The 14,243-nt window shown below is 31.4% G+C and overlaps 1 non-coding gene across 1 annotated transcript; it reads left to right on the forward strand.

Annotated features, from left to right (window-relative positions):
• The first annotated feature begins 3,944 nt into the window (after positions 1–3,944).
• LOC115711807 (small nucleolar RNA R71) lies at positions 3,945–4,051 on the forward strand. The gene has a single exon (XR_004010677.2). It is a non-coding gene; the product is annotated as a small nucleolar RNA R71 (small nucleolar RNA).
• Positions 4,052–14,243: the final 10,192 nt, after the last annotated feature.

Below are 14,243 nucleotides of genomic sequence, written 5' to 3' on the forward strand. Positions count from 1 at the left end.
CACTAAGAATTTCGAAATTGAAGGAAGAAGAGAGAGAGAGAGAGTGGGTTCGGCCAAAGGTAGGGAGAGAGAAGGCTCAGTTTTTTCTGAATGAAAAAGTAGAAAATTTAAGTGTAATTTTCCTGAAGCCTTCACTATCTATTTATAGCATTCCACTAGGGTTAGGTTTGAATTATTTGGCATTAAAATAATTAAAATATCAGTTTAAGTTCCCTACAAAAGTGGCCGGCCCTATACTTGTGGATTTGGCCCTCACTTTTTGCAATTTTGCAGTTTTATCTTTTCTTCATCTGATTTTCTCAAAAACGCCAATTTTCTAATTCAACCATTTAAATGCCAATTCTAACTATTTAATAACTATAAATAATTATTAAATAATATTGTCATTTATCATATTTATTAATTGAGCCATACAAAGTATCATAATTAACAAATATGCCCCTAAAACTCTTTCCTTACAATTTCGCCCTTACTTAGTGAAAATTTCACAAATAGACATAGTCTAATTTGAGAATTATAATTGATTAATCAAAACCAATTATATGAGTCTTACAAGCAATATTATCTCAACTAGTGCGGGGACCATGGGTCTATATAACCGAGCTTCCAATAAGTAGATCAAGAATTTATTACTTAAATTCACTAACTTATTAATTCTTCGTTGAATCCACGGATAGAACTTAGAATTGCACTCTCAGTATATAGAATGCTATATATGTTTCACCATATAGACACATCATTAGTTATCCGTTGTTATAATCCTAATTTGATCAATGATCCTCTATATGAATGATCTACACTGTAAAGGGATTAGATTACAGTTACACCCTACATTGTATTTAGTCCTTAAAACACTTAACCACGTATAAATGATATTTCAGCTTATGTGAAAAGAGATCTCCACCATTTATTTTCGTTTGGTCAAGCTCGAAGGAGATCATCCTTTACTTACTATTCGCCAGATAGAAGCTAGAGATTCCTTGTTTATGTTAGTGCTCCCACTCAATTGCACTACCGTGTTCCCAAAATGTACGTATTACCCTGGCCTAAAAGTAGGCTTAACTAACAAATCAAAGAACACGAATAGCCTCTTGAGATTGAGCCTAATCATAACAGGATTAAGATCATTTGATCTAAGATCAACTAGGCGATATTGACTTGAATAGATATTACTGTCAGTTTAATAAATCTAAGTCAAAGTTCAATATCGGTCCCTTCCGATCCTGTTGCGAAAATTAAGAACACTACGCAAGTATACGCAATCAAGTAGTAAACTCACACAAGTAAGGTCGAACAACAGGGAATTGGATTAACTACCACTAAATTATACTTAAGCTTCTATCTGGCAAATAAATACTTTTTATGAATTCAATAAAATAATTCAAAAACTTAAAATAACAAGAGAATATTAATCAAGATGAGAAAATAGGGAGAAGAATCCTGTTGTCAGTTTACCAATCGTTAATGCCTAATTGCTATCCTTTTCTTGAGGTGAATGACAGATTATAAATTAACCTAACTCTTTTTCAGATCTTTTAGGTTCTAAATCACATGTTCTCTAATTAATCTCTTAATTAAACTAACATGAAATCAGTATTAAGCAATAATCTAATTATCACAAAGGCTATGCAAATACTTTCGTTTCACATCAAAACCTAGATTATCCAATTTTAGCATTCTCAATTCTCACTTTTCAGATTTTGAATTGAGATCATAAAACATGTAAAAGGTGATCAATATTACACATGGAATTAAGCACAAATATAGATAATTTCACAATCAAGATTGAAGGAATGGAAATTATTCATTAACTAGGCAAAACTTAAAACAACATTCATCATTCTCACTATCAAGGATTTCGTCTCAAAAGAATAAACATGCAAGTTCTAAGCTATCCTGTCAATCTTACCACAAACCATCGTAAAACAATTAACAATTTTCACAGATTGAGTATTTGCAAATAAACACAGGTTTCTAAGCATCCAAACTAATCCAAAGAGTTAGCAGAATCAAGCACACAGTTATTTTACAATTTCAGATCACATCACACTAATCAGCAGTATACAACTATCGTCAAGCTTATTGCCATTCCTTAACTAAAACAAAAAAAACTAAAACATATAAATAAAATGCAGAAATTAAAGTGCAGAATTTAAAAATTTTAAGTATCTCCCCCCAAACTAAATATGACATTGTCCCCAATGTGCTATTATACTCAAGGTGAGAAGGACTTACCTGAACCCCCATCAGAAGGGGTTGGGCGGACCCTTTTCATCCAAAAGAGCCCTCGTACTAAATGAAGAAAATTTACCACCAATCGTGTTGATTTCAGAGTTTCGCACAAGAGTAAGCTCACCTTCAGAACTACCACACATCAATCTTTTCCAATGACGCCGAATCGTTCGAAGTCGTCTTTAGGCTTTGCTTTCTTCTTATCAGCTTTAACAAAAGAACCCTTCACCATCTCAATCTTGCAACAGGTAGGAATGTCTGTTGGGGCAAAAACATTAAAATTGACTTCTTCATCTTGCACTCTCAACTTTAACTCTCCCTTTTGAACATCTATTAATGCTCGGCCTGTGGCTAAGAATGGTCTTCCCAAAATAATGGGAATAGTTGAATCTTCCTCCATATCAAGAATTAGGAAATCAGCACGGAAGATAAACTTACCAACCTTCACCAGTACATCTTCAATTATCCCACGAGGATGAGTCAAAGAACGATCCGCTAGTTGTAAAGTCACTGTTGTGGGCGTTGCTTTTCCCAATCCTAGCCTTTTGAAGACAGACAAGGGCATTAGATTAATGCTTGCTCCCAAATCACATAGAGCTTTAGTTTCCACCGAACCCCCTATAGAGCATGGAATATTGAAACGACCTGGATCTTTAAGCTTGGGCGGTAATTTCTTTTGCAAAATGGCGCTACACTCCTCAGTTAATGCCAATGTTTCATAGTCCTCCAATTTTCTCTTCTTAGACAATATCTCCTTCATGAACTTCACATAACGAGGCATTTGTTCCAAGGCTTCAGCAAAAGGAATGTTGATGTGTAGTCTTTTAAAGACCTCTAGAAATTTTGTGAACTGCTTGTCTAGATTGGTCTTTCGGAGTCTCTGAGGATAGGGTATTTTCACATGATGATCAATACTGATTGGTGGAGACTGCTGTGGTAGTGCTGGACTATCAGTAATCTTCTTATCTGATGATGCTTGAGTTGGTGTTGTTTGATCTTTAATCTCTTCATCCACTGGTTGTATCATCTCAGGCCTATCATATTTCTTTCCACTCCTTAAGGAAATTGCTTTACATTGCTCTTTTCCTTTTGCATCATTAGTGCTAGGCGAATTTCCTTGAGCTTGTTTTTCCACTTGAGTAGCCAATTGTTCCATTTGAGTTTCTAGAGTTTTAATAGAGGCTCTAGTTTCCATCATGAATTGGAGCAATAAATCAGCTTGGATAGTGGAGCCTCCACTAGAACTTTGTTGTTGCAGCTGTTGTTGGTTTTGTTGGGGCTGGTTTCTCTGCTGGTAGAACCCCTGTTGGTTGTGCCCATAATTATTGTTTTGGCAATAGTTTCCAATGGCTTTTGCTTGATCCATTGGCAAATCATCCATATCTGCCTGACACTCAGAAAAGTGATGGGGACCTCCACATATCTCACAAACCACTTGAGCTTGTTTGGCTTGCACTGCGATCAGCTTTGTTAGGGCCTCAACCTGAGCTGTCAGCTCTGTAATGGCATCCACCTCTAGCACACCAGCTACCTTCTTAGTTTGACTCCTTTCAGTTGGCCACTGCTGATTGTTTAGAGCCATCTCCTCCAATAGATCATAAGCCTCATTAGCACTCTTTCTCATAAAGGCTCCACCAGCTACTGCATCTATGAGGGTTCTAGTGTAACCAACGAACCCGTTATAGAAATTATGAACCAGCATCCACTTCTCAATACCATGATGAGGACACTTTCTGATTAAGTCCTTGAACCTCTCCCAAGACTCATAGAGAGACTCATTCTCTTGTTGACAGGAATTGTTGATCTCTCCTCGCAGCTTAGTAGACTTTGCTGGGGGAAAGAACTTAGACAAAAATTTAGTTGCTAAGTCTGTCCATGTTGCTATGGAATTTGGTGGCAAGGAGATTAACCAGCTCTTGGCTCTTTCTCTAAGTGAGATTGGAAACAGTCTCAAACGAATGGCATCATCACTAACTCCATTGACTTTAAAAGTCTCACAAAGTTCCATGAAGTTCGAGAGATGCAGATTAGGATCTTCAGAAGGGAGGCCACCAAACCGGGCGAAGGCGCACTATTTGAAGTATGGCAGGTTTGATCGCAAAGTTATTCGCATCCACTGCCGGTGGCCTGATACATGACTGCACTCCCGTCAGAGTAGGGAGAATGTAATCTCTCAAGCTACGGCCATTAGCTTGGTCTTCCACGGCACAACCATTATTGCCGTTATTTGCAGCATTCGCATTCACATTAGCAGCCATGATTTCTGTTGTTTCAGCAGTTGCTGAAACTCCTTCTTGCCTCTTGTTCCTTCGGTTTCTCCTACAAGTTTTCTCAATTTCAGGGTCGATGGGTAGTATAACTGCTTGCCCTTGGCGGGGCATGCACTCAAAATACCTGAAATAGATAAGAATAGTTTTTTTTTTTTTTTGCAAGAGAAAGGTTAGAAAATCAGCAAGAGAAAATATACCAAAGTAGAAGTTAGTATAATTTTGTGTAATATTAATCTTTAAATAATTCCCCGGCAACGGCGCCAAAAACTTGTTGCGAAAATTAAGAACACTACGCAAGTATACGCAATCAAGTAGTAAACTCACACAGGTAAGGTCGAACCACAGGGAATTGGATTAACTACCACTAAATTATACTTAAGCTTCTATCTAGCAAATCAATACTTTTTATGAATTCAATAAAATAATTCAGAAACTTAAAATAACAAGAGAATATTAATCAAGATGAGAAAATAGGGAGAAGAATCCTGTTGTCAGTTTACCAATCGTTAATGCCTAATTGCTATCCTTTTCTTGAGGTGAATGACAGATTATAAATTAACCTAACTCTTTTTCAGATCTTTTAGGTTCTAAATCACATGTTCTCTAATTAATCTCTTAATTAAACTAACATGAAATCAGTATTAAGCAATAATCTAATTATCACAAAGGCTATGCAAATACTTTCGTTTCACATCAAAACCTAGATTATCCAATTTTAGCATTCTCAATTCTCACTTTTCAGATTTTGAATTGAGATCATAAAACATGTAAAAGGTGATCAATCTTACACATGGAATGAAGCACAAATATAGATAATTTCACAATCAAGATTGAAGGAATGGAAATTATTCATTAACAAGGCAAAACTTAAAACAACATTCATCATTCTCCCTAAATAGGAGTTTAGTTCAAAACTTTCATAATCAAATCCATAATTAACATTGAAATAGAAAAGAACATAGAAAAATTAAAGAGAAGAGAAAGAACTAGTTGAAGCAATTGATCCGGGTCGCCACAAGCCGCTCTTCTAGCCTCCTTCTTTGTTTCTAGGGTTCTAATTCTGAATAATCCCTAATTTTCACGAGCTCTCACTATTTAAACCAAGTCTCATCTTTAAAATTCGTGAAATTACGAAATTGCCCAAAAATCCCGTCTTTGGGTCCCCGTCGCGACTGGCAAAGCCCCCGTCGCGACGGGGTTAAACTTTGAAACTTTGAGATTTTCGCTGCCAGTTCCCGTCGCGACTGGATAATTCCTCGTCGCGACTGGAACAGGCAGAGACACCAATCTTGGTTTTTCTTCTCGATTCTTTCACCACTTGTCCTCAATTCTTGTACATACTTTCTTTAAACACCCAATGACCTGAAACAAAAGAATCAAGCATAAAATAGCCCTAAAACTAGAAACAAAGAGTGAAAACTAACCGAAAATACGACCCGAAACTTAGACTAATTTTAGCCTAACAGATGCATACTCCATGCATCCAACCTGAGCTTTACTTTAACCAATGCTCTGGAAAGAACATAGCACTTCTCCAAATGCAAGTAAACTCTGTTGTAGATTATCATATCAGTAAAACCCTATGTCTGATAAATCTAGGAATCTTTATTCACATAGTCATGTTAACTTTCCAATGTGTTGACAGCACAATAAACAGGATCAAGTATGTGAAAAGGGTTTCAGATGAATTTATACATTATGTACATATAATGATGAAATAAATCATGTGAACCATGCAACATTAAATGATATTTCTGATCTATATTAATAAGTAAATCTGATTATATTGAAATGAGTTTTATTTAGGGCATAAAACCCAACAAACTCCCACTTGCACTAATATAAAAGAAAATGTGCATTTCAAATAATCTCAACACCTTGATATACAAATCAAGTGTAGTAGTAGTAAACTCCTCGTAATAGGATCTGAAAGGTTGAATTAACCACAACCTTTCCTCCACTATTACGCTTCCTTAATCACAAAATCATTGATAATGTGAAATTCCTCTCTATATGTCTACTCTCTTGGGATACTGGATTCTATATCTTTGGCAACTACTTTTTGGTTAATCAGGAAATTAACACTAGTAGTTAAGGCAATTTGGAATTGTGCCAAAAATGTATAGAACTTTCCTTAGACTGAATAAGTACCTTTCCTGCAACTTTAACATTCAGTCCCTTCCTGGTAGACCTAAAGACTTCAGATAGGTTTTTACACTTTTCCAAAATCACTATTCCACCCCAGAGTAATCACCATCTTATCAGAAAGATTTTCTAGCACAAAGGCAAATTTCAAAATCTGATATGGTGTAGTTTAAGAGTTTTAAATACACCCTCATAGACTAACATATTGTTCCTCTTCTTAATCTTAAGATTTACTTGATTGTCTTCCAATGTTCTTCTCATGGATTAATCTGATATCTACTCATTACTCCCACTCAACAGCAGGTGTCTGGTCTAAGGCATACAAAAGCATATCTAAGACCTCTCACTGTTGATTTAAGAAATCCTTTTATGGCTTTATCTTTTCTGGAATAGTAACGACTTTTTCTTAGATAAATAAAATCTATGCCTTAGAAGTTGTGAAGCTTCTATAGATTGCCATTAGAAAGAAAATGCTTCAGCATCTTACTAAAGTAAGTTGCTTGCATTAGAGTAAGTAATTACCAGGTATACCACAAGCCATAGGTTTAGATAAACTCAAACCTATAATACTTGGAACAGGAAGTTTTGTTAAGTCCATTGAATAGACTTATAAACGAAAATTTCCTTTTATGTCCTTGTAATAGAAAACTTTAGGTTAGTCCATGTGAATGGATTAAACCATAGTTCTATTGGCTTTCTTCTTAGTTTCTTATATTGACAATCCATTACTTGTTTAAACTTACAATGGATTTTAAAACACTAGTGTCTCCCAAGTCATAAGAAGGTGAGTTCCTAGAAACTCTCCCAATACGACAAGGTACCGTGAATTATGTCTAAGAAAATAAATGGTATTAACCTCTTTGGTTGTGACAAGACAACAGAGGCAGTGGGATCATCATATGTCATATAAGATGATAGAATACTTTTGGAATCAAGAAAAATATCTCCTTTATTTACTACTTGATTTTGAGACTTAGTCATTTTCTTAGAAAAGTAGTATTTGTTTGAACAAACACTTTCTTATCTATGGACAATGGGATGGTCCACCCCTAATCACTTAGAATAGCTAACAAACCATGGTTAACAGTTCTAGCTTTTCTTAAGATTTTGATTAGGTCATCCATGAATCTAGTAATGATTTACATTAAGTACCTAACCATTACATCATTCTGAAATTGTATTACCATAGAAGGATTTAGGCAACGACTAGTAACTAATCATCAATATGCAACTCAAAATTTCTGGGGAGGTAAGTTTGGATATAATTCAAAAATCAATTTAATGATCTTTGAACTGCATATCTACTAACTATTTCTCCACCCCTATCAGTTCGCAAGATCTTTAACCACTTACCTTAATGGTTTTAACCATTGCTAGAAATTTATGAAATTTTTCAAACATTTCAAATTTCTTGCTAAAAGGTATATCTAGAGTTATCGTTTTCAGAATACAACGAAAAACTCATATCCACCCCTGAATGTACATCCATCTGTGAATGAGATGAACTACTTTCAGTGGACATAGGCATATTAACTCTTTGTAGAGATTGATCTTGTCAAATCCACAATGAACAAGATACAAATGCCATAGATTAATAAAAATGTGGTTGTGTCTTTTTGAGGACTTAGGTATAGTTACATCAAAGAGTTCTTAGAATAGTGCAAGTGAATCCTGGTCACATAATACCAAACTCATATTCCATACAGTTTGAATCCATTAATAGTAGATGGATATTGAACACTTGAAAAGTGTAACTATATTGCTTCCTGGAAATAGAAATATAAGAAAATTTCTGTTTGGATTCCAAAATTAAAGTCAAAGACTTAAATTCAACCAAATATAATGAGTAATTCTATCTTGGACCACCACTACTAATATAACTCTAAGTCTGATTTGCCCATACAAGTAGGAGATTTCTAAGATTGAGGTTTTATATCAATTGGGAATAGAATTTTGGGATTATAATCATATGCGTCATTTAATTTCTTAAGAGAAAATATAGAACGACATGATATGATATATAGACCATTCATCCAATGATATGTTATTGAGCTAATTCGCAATGAATAAGCTAAGAGGAATTAGGATAATTTCGTTGTTTAAATAAGAATCCAACGATGCTTCGATTAGCGAAAGTCAAAGTAATCTTATTTATATAATCTTCTTATTTCATATCGTAAAAATACTAGTCTAAGGTGTCATCAATTGATGAACAGCTAGATGTCGCATATACAATATTTATCTTTCGAGATCTAACACTATTATGTATGTCTAATGGTGAAAATCCACTAGGGATTTATCTCATTAGATAAACAAACCAAGTTAGACCAACAATGAAGATTCGAAATTAAACTACAACTTAATAACAGAAAATAACATGGTTCAATATAAATTCATACACAATTCTGAAATTATTAAACGTATAGCAAGTAGGAATGACAAGTGAAAATACTAAAACATACAATCCTAAATAATTTCCAAGGTTTTCAACAAACTGATATCAGTGTCCCGTTTAGGCGAGAGTCAAAGCTACCATCCATTGAATAGAGTTGTCAGCTCATCTAAAATGTTAATCATTCTAGCAACCTTTTATTCGATCAAGATTGGAATTCAGCGTTGTCCCGTTTAGGCGAGAGTCAAGGCAATTCTATCTTATGGGCTTCCACCATTGTTTCATAATTTGCAAGTCAAATATGGTCGCCACCATTAGGGTGATCCATACCATATAAAACACTTACAAACTACTTATCTTTCGAGATTAAACGGTGCGAAATTGCTAATGAACGTTCCTCCATTAGGGAGGATTACTCACTAAAACAAACGCGTTGTAAAACCAACAATGGAGATCGAATATCTTAATAATAAAGCTCATTATTTAAAGAGAGTTGTATTTTCTTTGATTCTCTTTATTTAATCTATTTATTTTAAATAAATATTTATTTAATTAAAATTTCCAATTTAGAATGAAAAATTCTAAATATAAATTTTAATTTAATATTTATAAATTTTACTTAGATGGATATGAAAATAACATGAATTATTTCCATCTTAGTAATAATTTCCAATAAATATTTAGAAAAGTATTCAATTTAAGTTGTTACAAAATTAATTTAAATTAATTTACAACTCAAATTTAATTTTCTATAAATATATATTGCATTTCGAAAAATTAAAGTATTCAAGGACACAATTTTCGAAAATGCATGTTAAAATAAAAAATTAATCCTGGAAAAATTATTCTAATTTAATGTTGGCCCAAAATTAATTAATAAAATTAATTTACAACAAAAAATATAATTTTCCTATTTAATTAAATATATAAGAAAAATTTCAAATATTTAAGTATGATGATGAAAATCAACTTAAATATTAATTTTCTATTTAATTAAATACACTACAAAAATACTTCAAGCAAAAATATCATCTATCTAGATTTTCCTTTGACTAATTAATTCAATTTCTAATAATATACTTTAATTCAATTTATTTTAAATTAATCAATAAATGAAAAAATCATTGATTTAAGTTGATCCAAGAATTAATTAAAATAAATAATTAATTTACAACTTAATCTATTTTTCAAGATAAATTCAAAATCATCTTGCATTATGAAATGCAATTTCGAAAATTGATTAATAAAATAAAGAAAAATATATTTTACTTCATTTATTTTAATTAATCATTAAATGAAAAAATTATTGATTTAAGTTGGTCCAAAATTAAAATAAATAATTTACAACTTTAATTTAATTTTCAAATAAAATTTGAAATTCCAGCATTTAAGAAATGCAATTTCGAAATTTGATTAATAAAATAAAGAAAAAATATATTTTGAAAATTATTTAAATTTAGTTGAAAAAATAAATTTCAACTAAAAATAATTTTCTATTTAATTAAGTGTCATGAAAAAGAAATATTTAAGTATCATGATGAAAATCAATTACATATTTAATTTTCAAATTAATTAAATGTATTAAATTCAAGAAATAAATAATTAAGTGTAGAGAAGGCTTAATTATTAATCTCTAGTTTACTACTAGGAAAAAATATACTTAAAATAAATTGTACCAAAATTAATTATTTAAATAATTAATTTCACAATGTATAATATTTTCCTATTTAATTTTAGAAATAATAAGTAGTCTAGAAATAACTATCTAGAAAATATCTTATTTGACTAAGTATCTTTTCCACAAAATTTGAAAAAATATCTAATTTAAGTTGTTTTAGAAAAAATCTAGAACTTAAATATTTTAAAATTTAAATTTAATTAAATATCAAAAATTAAGTTGTAACCACTTAATTTAAAAATATTCCATTTTAAGTTAATATTCGAAAAGATATTAACTTAAAAAAATATCTAAAATATTCCATTTTAAGTTAATATTCGAAAAGATATTAACTTGAAAAATATCTAAAGAATCTTCATAACCAATGCCTAAAATTCCTCAACTTAATTTTGAAATTTTAAATCCAAAAGATATCCAGATTTAAGTTGGTTAGTTGTAGATAACTAAATATCAACTTAAATAGGAATATTTAATGAAAAATTTAAATTAAGTTTCAGAAAGAATCTAGATGGTTATAATTTTATATTTAATTAAATACAAGAAAATACATATAGTTTAGCTTAGAATAAAAAATTCTTTAAACTATAATTTTCTTAAATAAATTTCAAAATAAATGAATTAATTATGTTGCTAATCAATTTTATTAGGTTAAACTAGTTTAATTAACCTAGTACAGTTATTCAAATCAAGCAAATGGGCCTTCACAATTGGGGTAGTTCATGTGAGAAGGTGCTGGGTTCAGTATGTCGTACCCACTACTATAGCTCCCAACTCTCACACAAGGCCCAAAAGAGAGGAATTTAACCTTAAAATGAACAACTGTTATTAATTGAATAGGCCCAAAAACTAAATGGGCCTAAATAAAATCTATCATGAACTGTGACATTTTATTTAGCAACAATAACCTATATGCATCTATAATGAAATTAAACACATAGGCTCACACAGGCACACTTTGGATTGGTCCTATCATGTTGCTAGGTCATACACAGATGAAAGAAGATTGTGAAAACATACCTGTTACAAATTATTTACATGACCAAGGGAGCAATGAGTTAAAATCAGATCATTGGATCTGTCAACAAGTTAACCATGGCTATTTGCAATCAAGCAATAATAGGTTTTAAAAAACTTACAAACAAGCTAAAACACATACTCCTGCAACAAGGTTAGCTGGATAGTTGGACGTAGGATTTATTTAATTTTAAATAATTAAATTTCGAAAAAATAATTAATTAAATAAAAAAAAATTTGAAAATTTTTAAAAAATTTGAAAAAAAAATTCGAAATTGAAAAAAAATTAAATTTAAAATTAAACCTACAATTTTGAAAAATTAGGTTTCAACCAACCTAAATATCATTTCAAAATTTGCTAACTACTTTTAAAAATTAAATGTTATTTTATAAATAAAAATTAAATAAAAAATTAAAAAAGATAAATGAATATCTTTTTCAGATTTTAAGTGTAATTTAAATAAATAAAATAACAAAATTTAAAAGTTAGCAAAATATCTTACATCTATTTAAAATTACATGATTATAGTTATCTTATTTTAAATTTAAAGAAGGTCAAACTATTTAAAAAAAAGGATTTAATTTCAAAGTTTAAAATCTAACCTTAAATTTAAAAATAAGATAAGATAAAATCAAATTTAAAAATAAGATAGATAATTAAGCAAAAAAGCTAGATATTGACTATTTCAAATTCAAATTACACTAATATCATGAATTAAATTTAAAAAAATATTAAATAAATTAATTATGATAATTAGAATTGAATTAGGAATAGTAAATGTATAAATACAGAACTACACAAAAAATCGGAAGTTAAATCCATGAAAAGGCATGAAAAAACGAAGAAAAACGAAAAAATTGCGAGCTGTACGGACGGGATGCTGTGCATACCCGTCCGCGCGGGCAGGAGGGTGACTTGGGCAAAGTTTCTCGGCGGTTTGGGAAATCTGCATGATTTCCGCGCGCGCAGGAAGCCTTCAGCTCAACCCCGATTTTTTCGAAACTTCAAAAAATCATAACTAATTCAAATTAAATCGAAATTGAGTTCTGTAAAAAAGTAACTTGCTTAATTTTTTCCATACTATCCAATAAAAATAATTCCAGAAACAGATATTTAATTATTTTTCACGAAAATTTACAAACATCAATCAATCATCATATAACACTCAATACAACATGATACCATCCAAAACATCAAACAATCGTTATAAAGTCCAAATTTCTTGCAAGCAAATCAATTACCATGGCTCTGAGGCTAGTTGTTGGAAATTATTTTACCAGGATCTTAGATCTACTCACAAGTATGTTGATTAACACCCTAAATATGAACTTTCTAAAACGATGAAATAAACACATATAAAGTTTAGGAAACCTTACATTGGGTGCAGCGGAATAATATGACTCCTTCCGTTCAGATATCTAGCCCTTGATTCCTTTCTGTAGCAGAGCATTATCAATATCTGAACCTGTATCTCTTTCTCTGATTCTTTAGTGCTGAAACTCCTTCTTGCTGAAAGTCTTTCTTCACGATCTTCCTCACTATGATTGAGGTATCACTTGCTGTGTGTGGGCACTATTCTCACACTAAGAATTTCGAAATTGAAGGAAGAAGAGAGAGAGAGAGAGTGGGTTCGGCCAAAGATAGGGAGCGAGAAGGCTTAGTTTTTTCTGAATGAAAAAGTAGAAAATTTAAGTGTAATTTTCCTGAAGCCTTCACTATCTATTTATAGCATTCCACTAGGGTTAGGTTTGAATTATTTGGCATTAAAATAATGAAAATATTAGTTTAAATTCCCTACAAAAGTGGCCGGCCCTATACTTGTGCATTTGGGCCTCACGTTTTGCAATTTTACAGTTTTATCTTTTCTGCATCTGATTTTCTCAAAAACGCCAATTTTCAAATTCAACCATTTAAATGCCAATTCTAACTATTCAATAACTATAAATAATTATTAAATAATATTGTCATTTATCATATTTATTAATTGAACCATACAAAGTATCATAATTAACAAATATGCCCCTAAAACTCTTTCTTTACAATTTCGCCCTTACTTAGTGAAAATTTCACAAATAGACATAGTCTAATTTGAGAATTATAATTGATTAATCAAAACCAATTATATGAGTCTTACAAGCAATATTATCTCAACTAGTTCGGGGACCATGGGTCTATATAACCGAGCTTCCAATAAGTAGATCAAGAATTTATTACTTAAATTCACTAACTTATTAATTCTTCGTTGAATCCACGCATAGAACTTAGAATTGCACTCTCAGTATATAGAATGCTCTATATGTTCCACCATATAGACACATCATTAGTTATCCATTGTTATAATCCTAATTTGATCAATGATCCTTTATATGAATGATCTACACGGTAAAGGGATTAGATTACCGTTACACCCTACAATGTATTTAGTCCTTAAAACACTGAACCCCGTATAAATGATATTTCAGCATATGTGAAATGAGATCTCCACCATTTATTTTCGTTTGGTCAAGCTCG

Source organism: Cannabis sativa, chromosome 3 (genome assembly GCF_029168945.1).
Source record: "Cannabis sativa cultivar Pink pepper isolate KNU-18-1 chromosome 3, ASM2916894v1, whole genome shotgun sequence".
NCBI lineage: Eukaryota > Viridiplantae > Streptophyta > Magnoliopsida > Rosales > Cannabaceae > Cannabis > Cannabis sativa.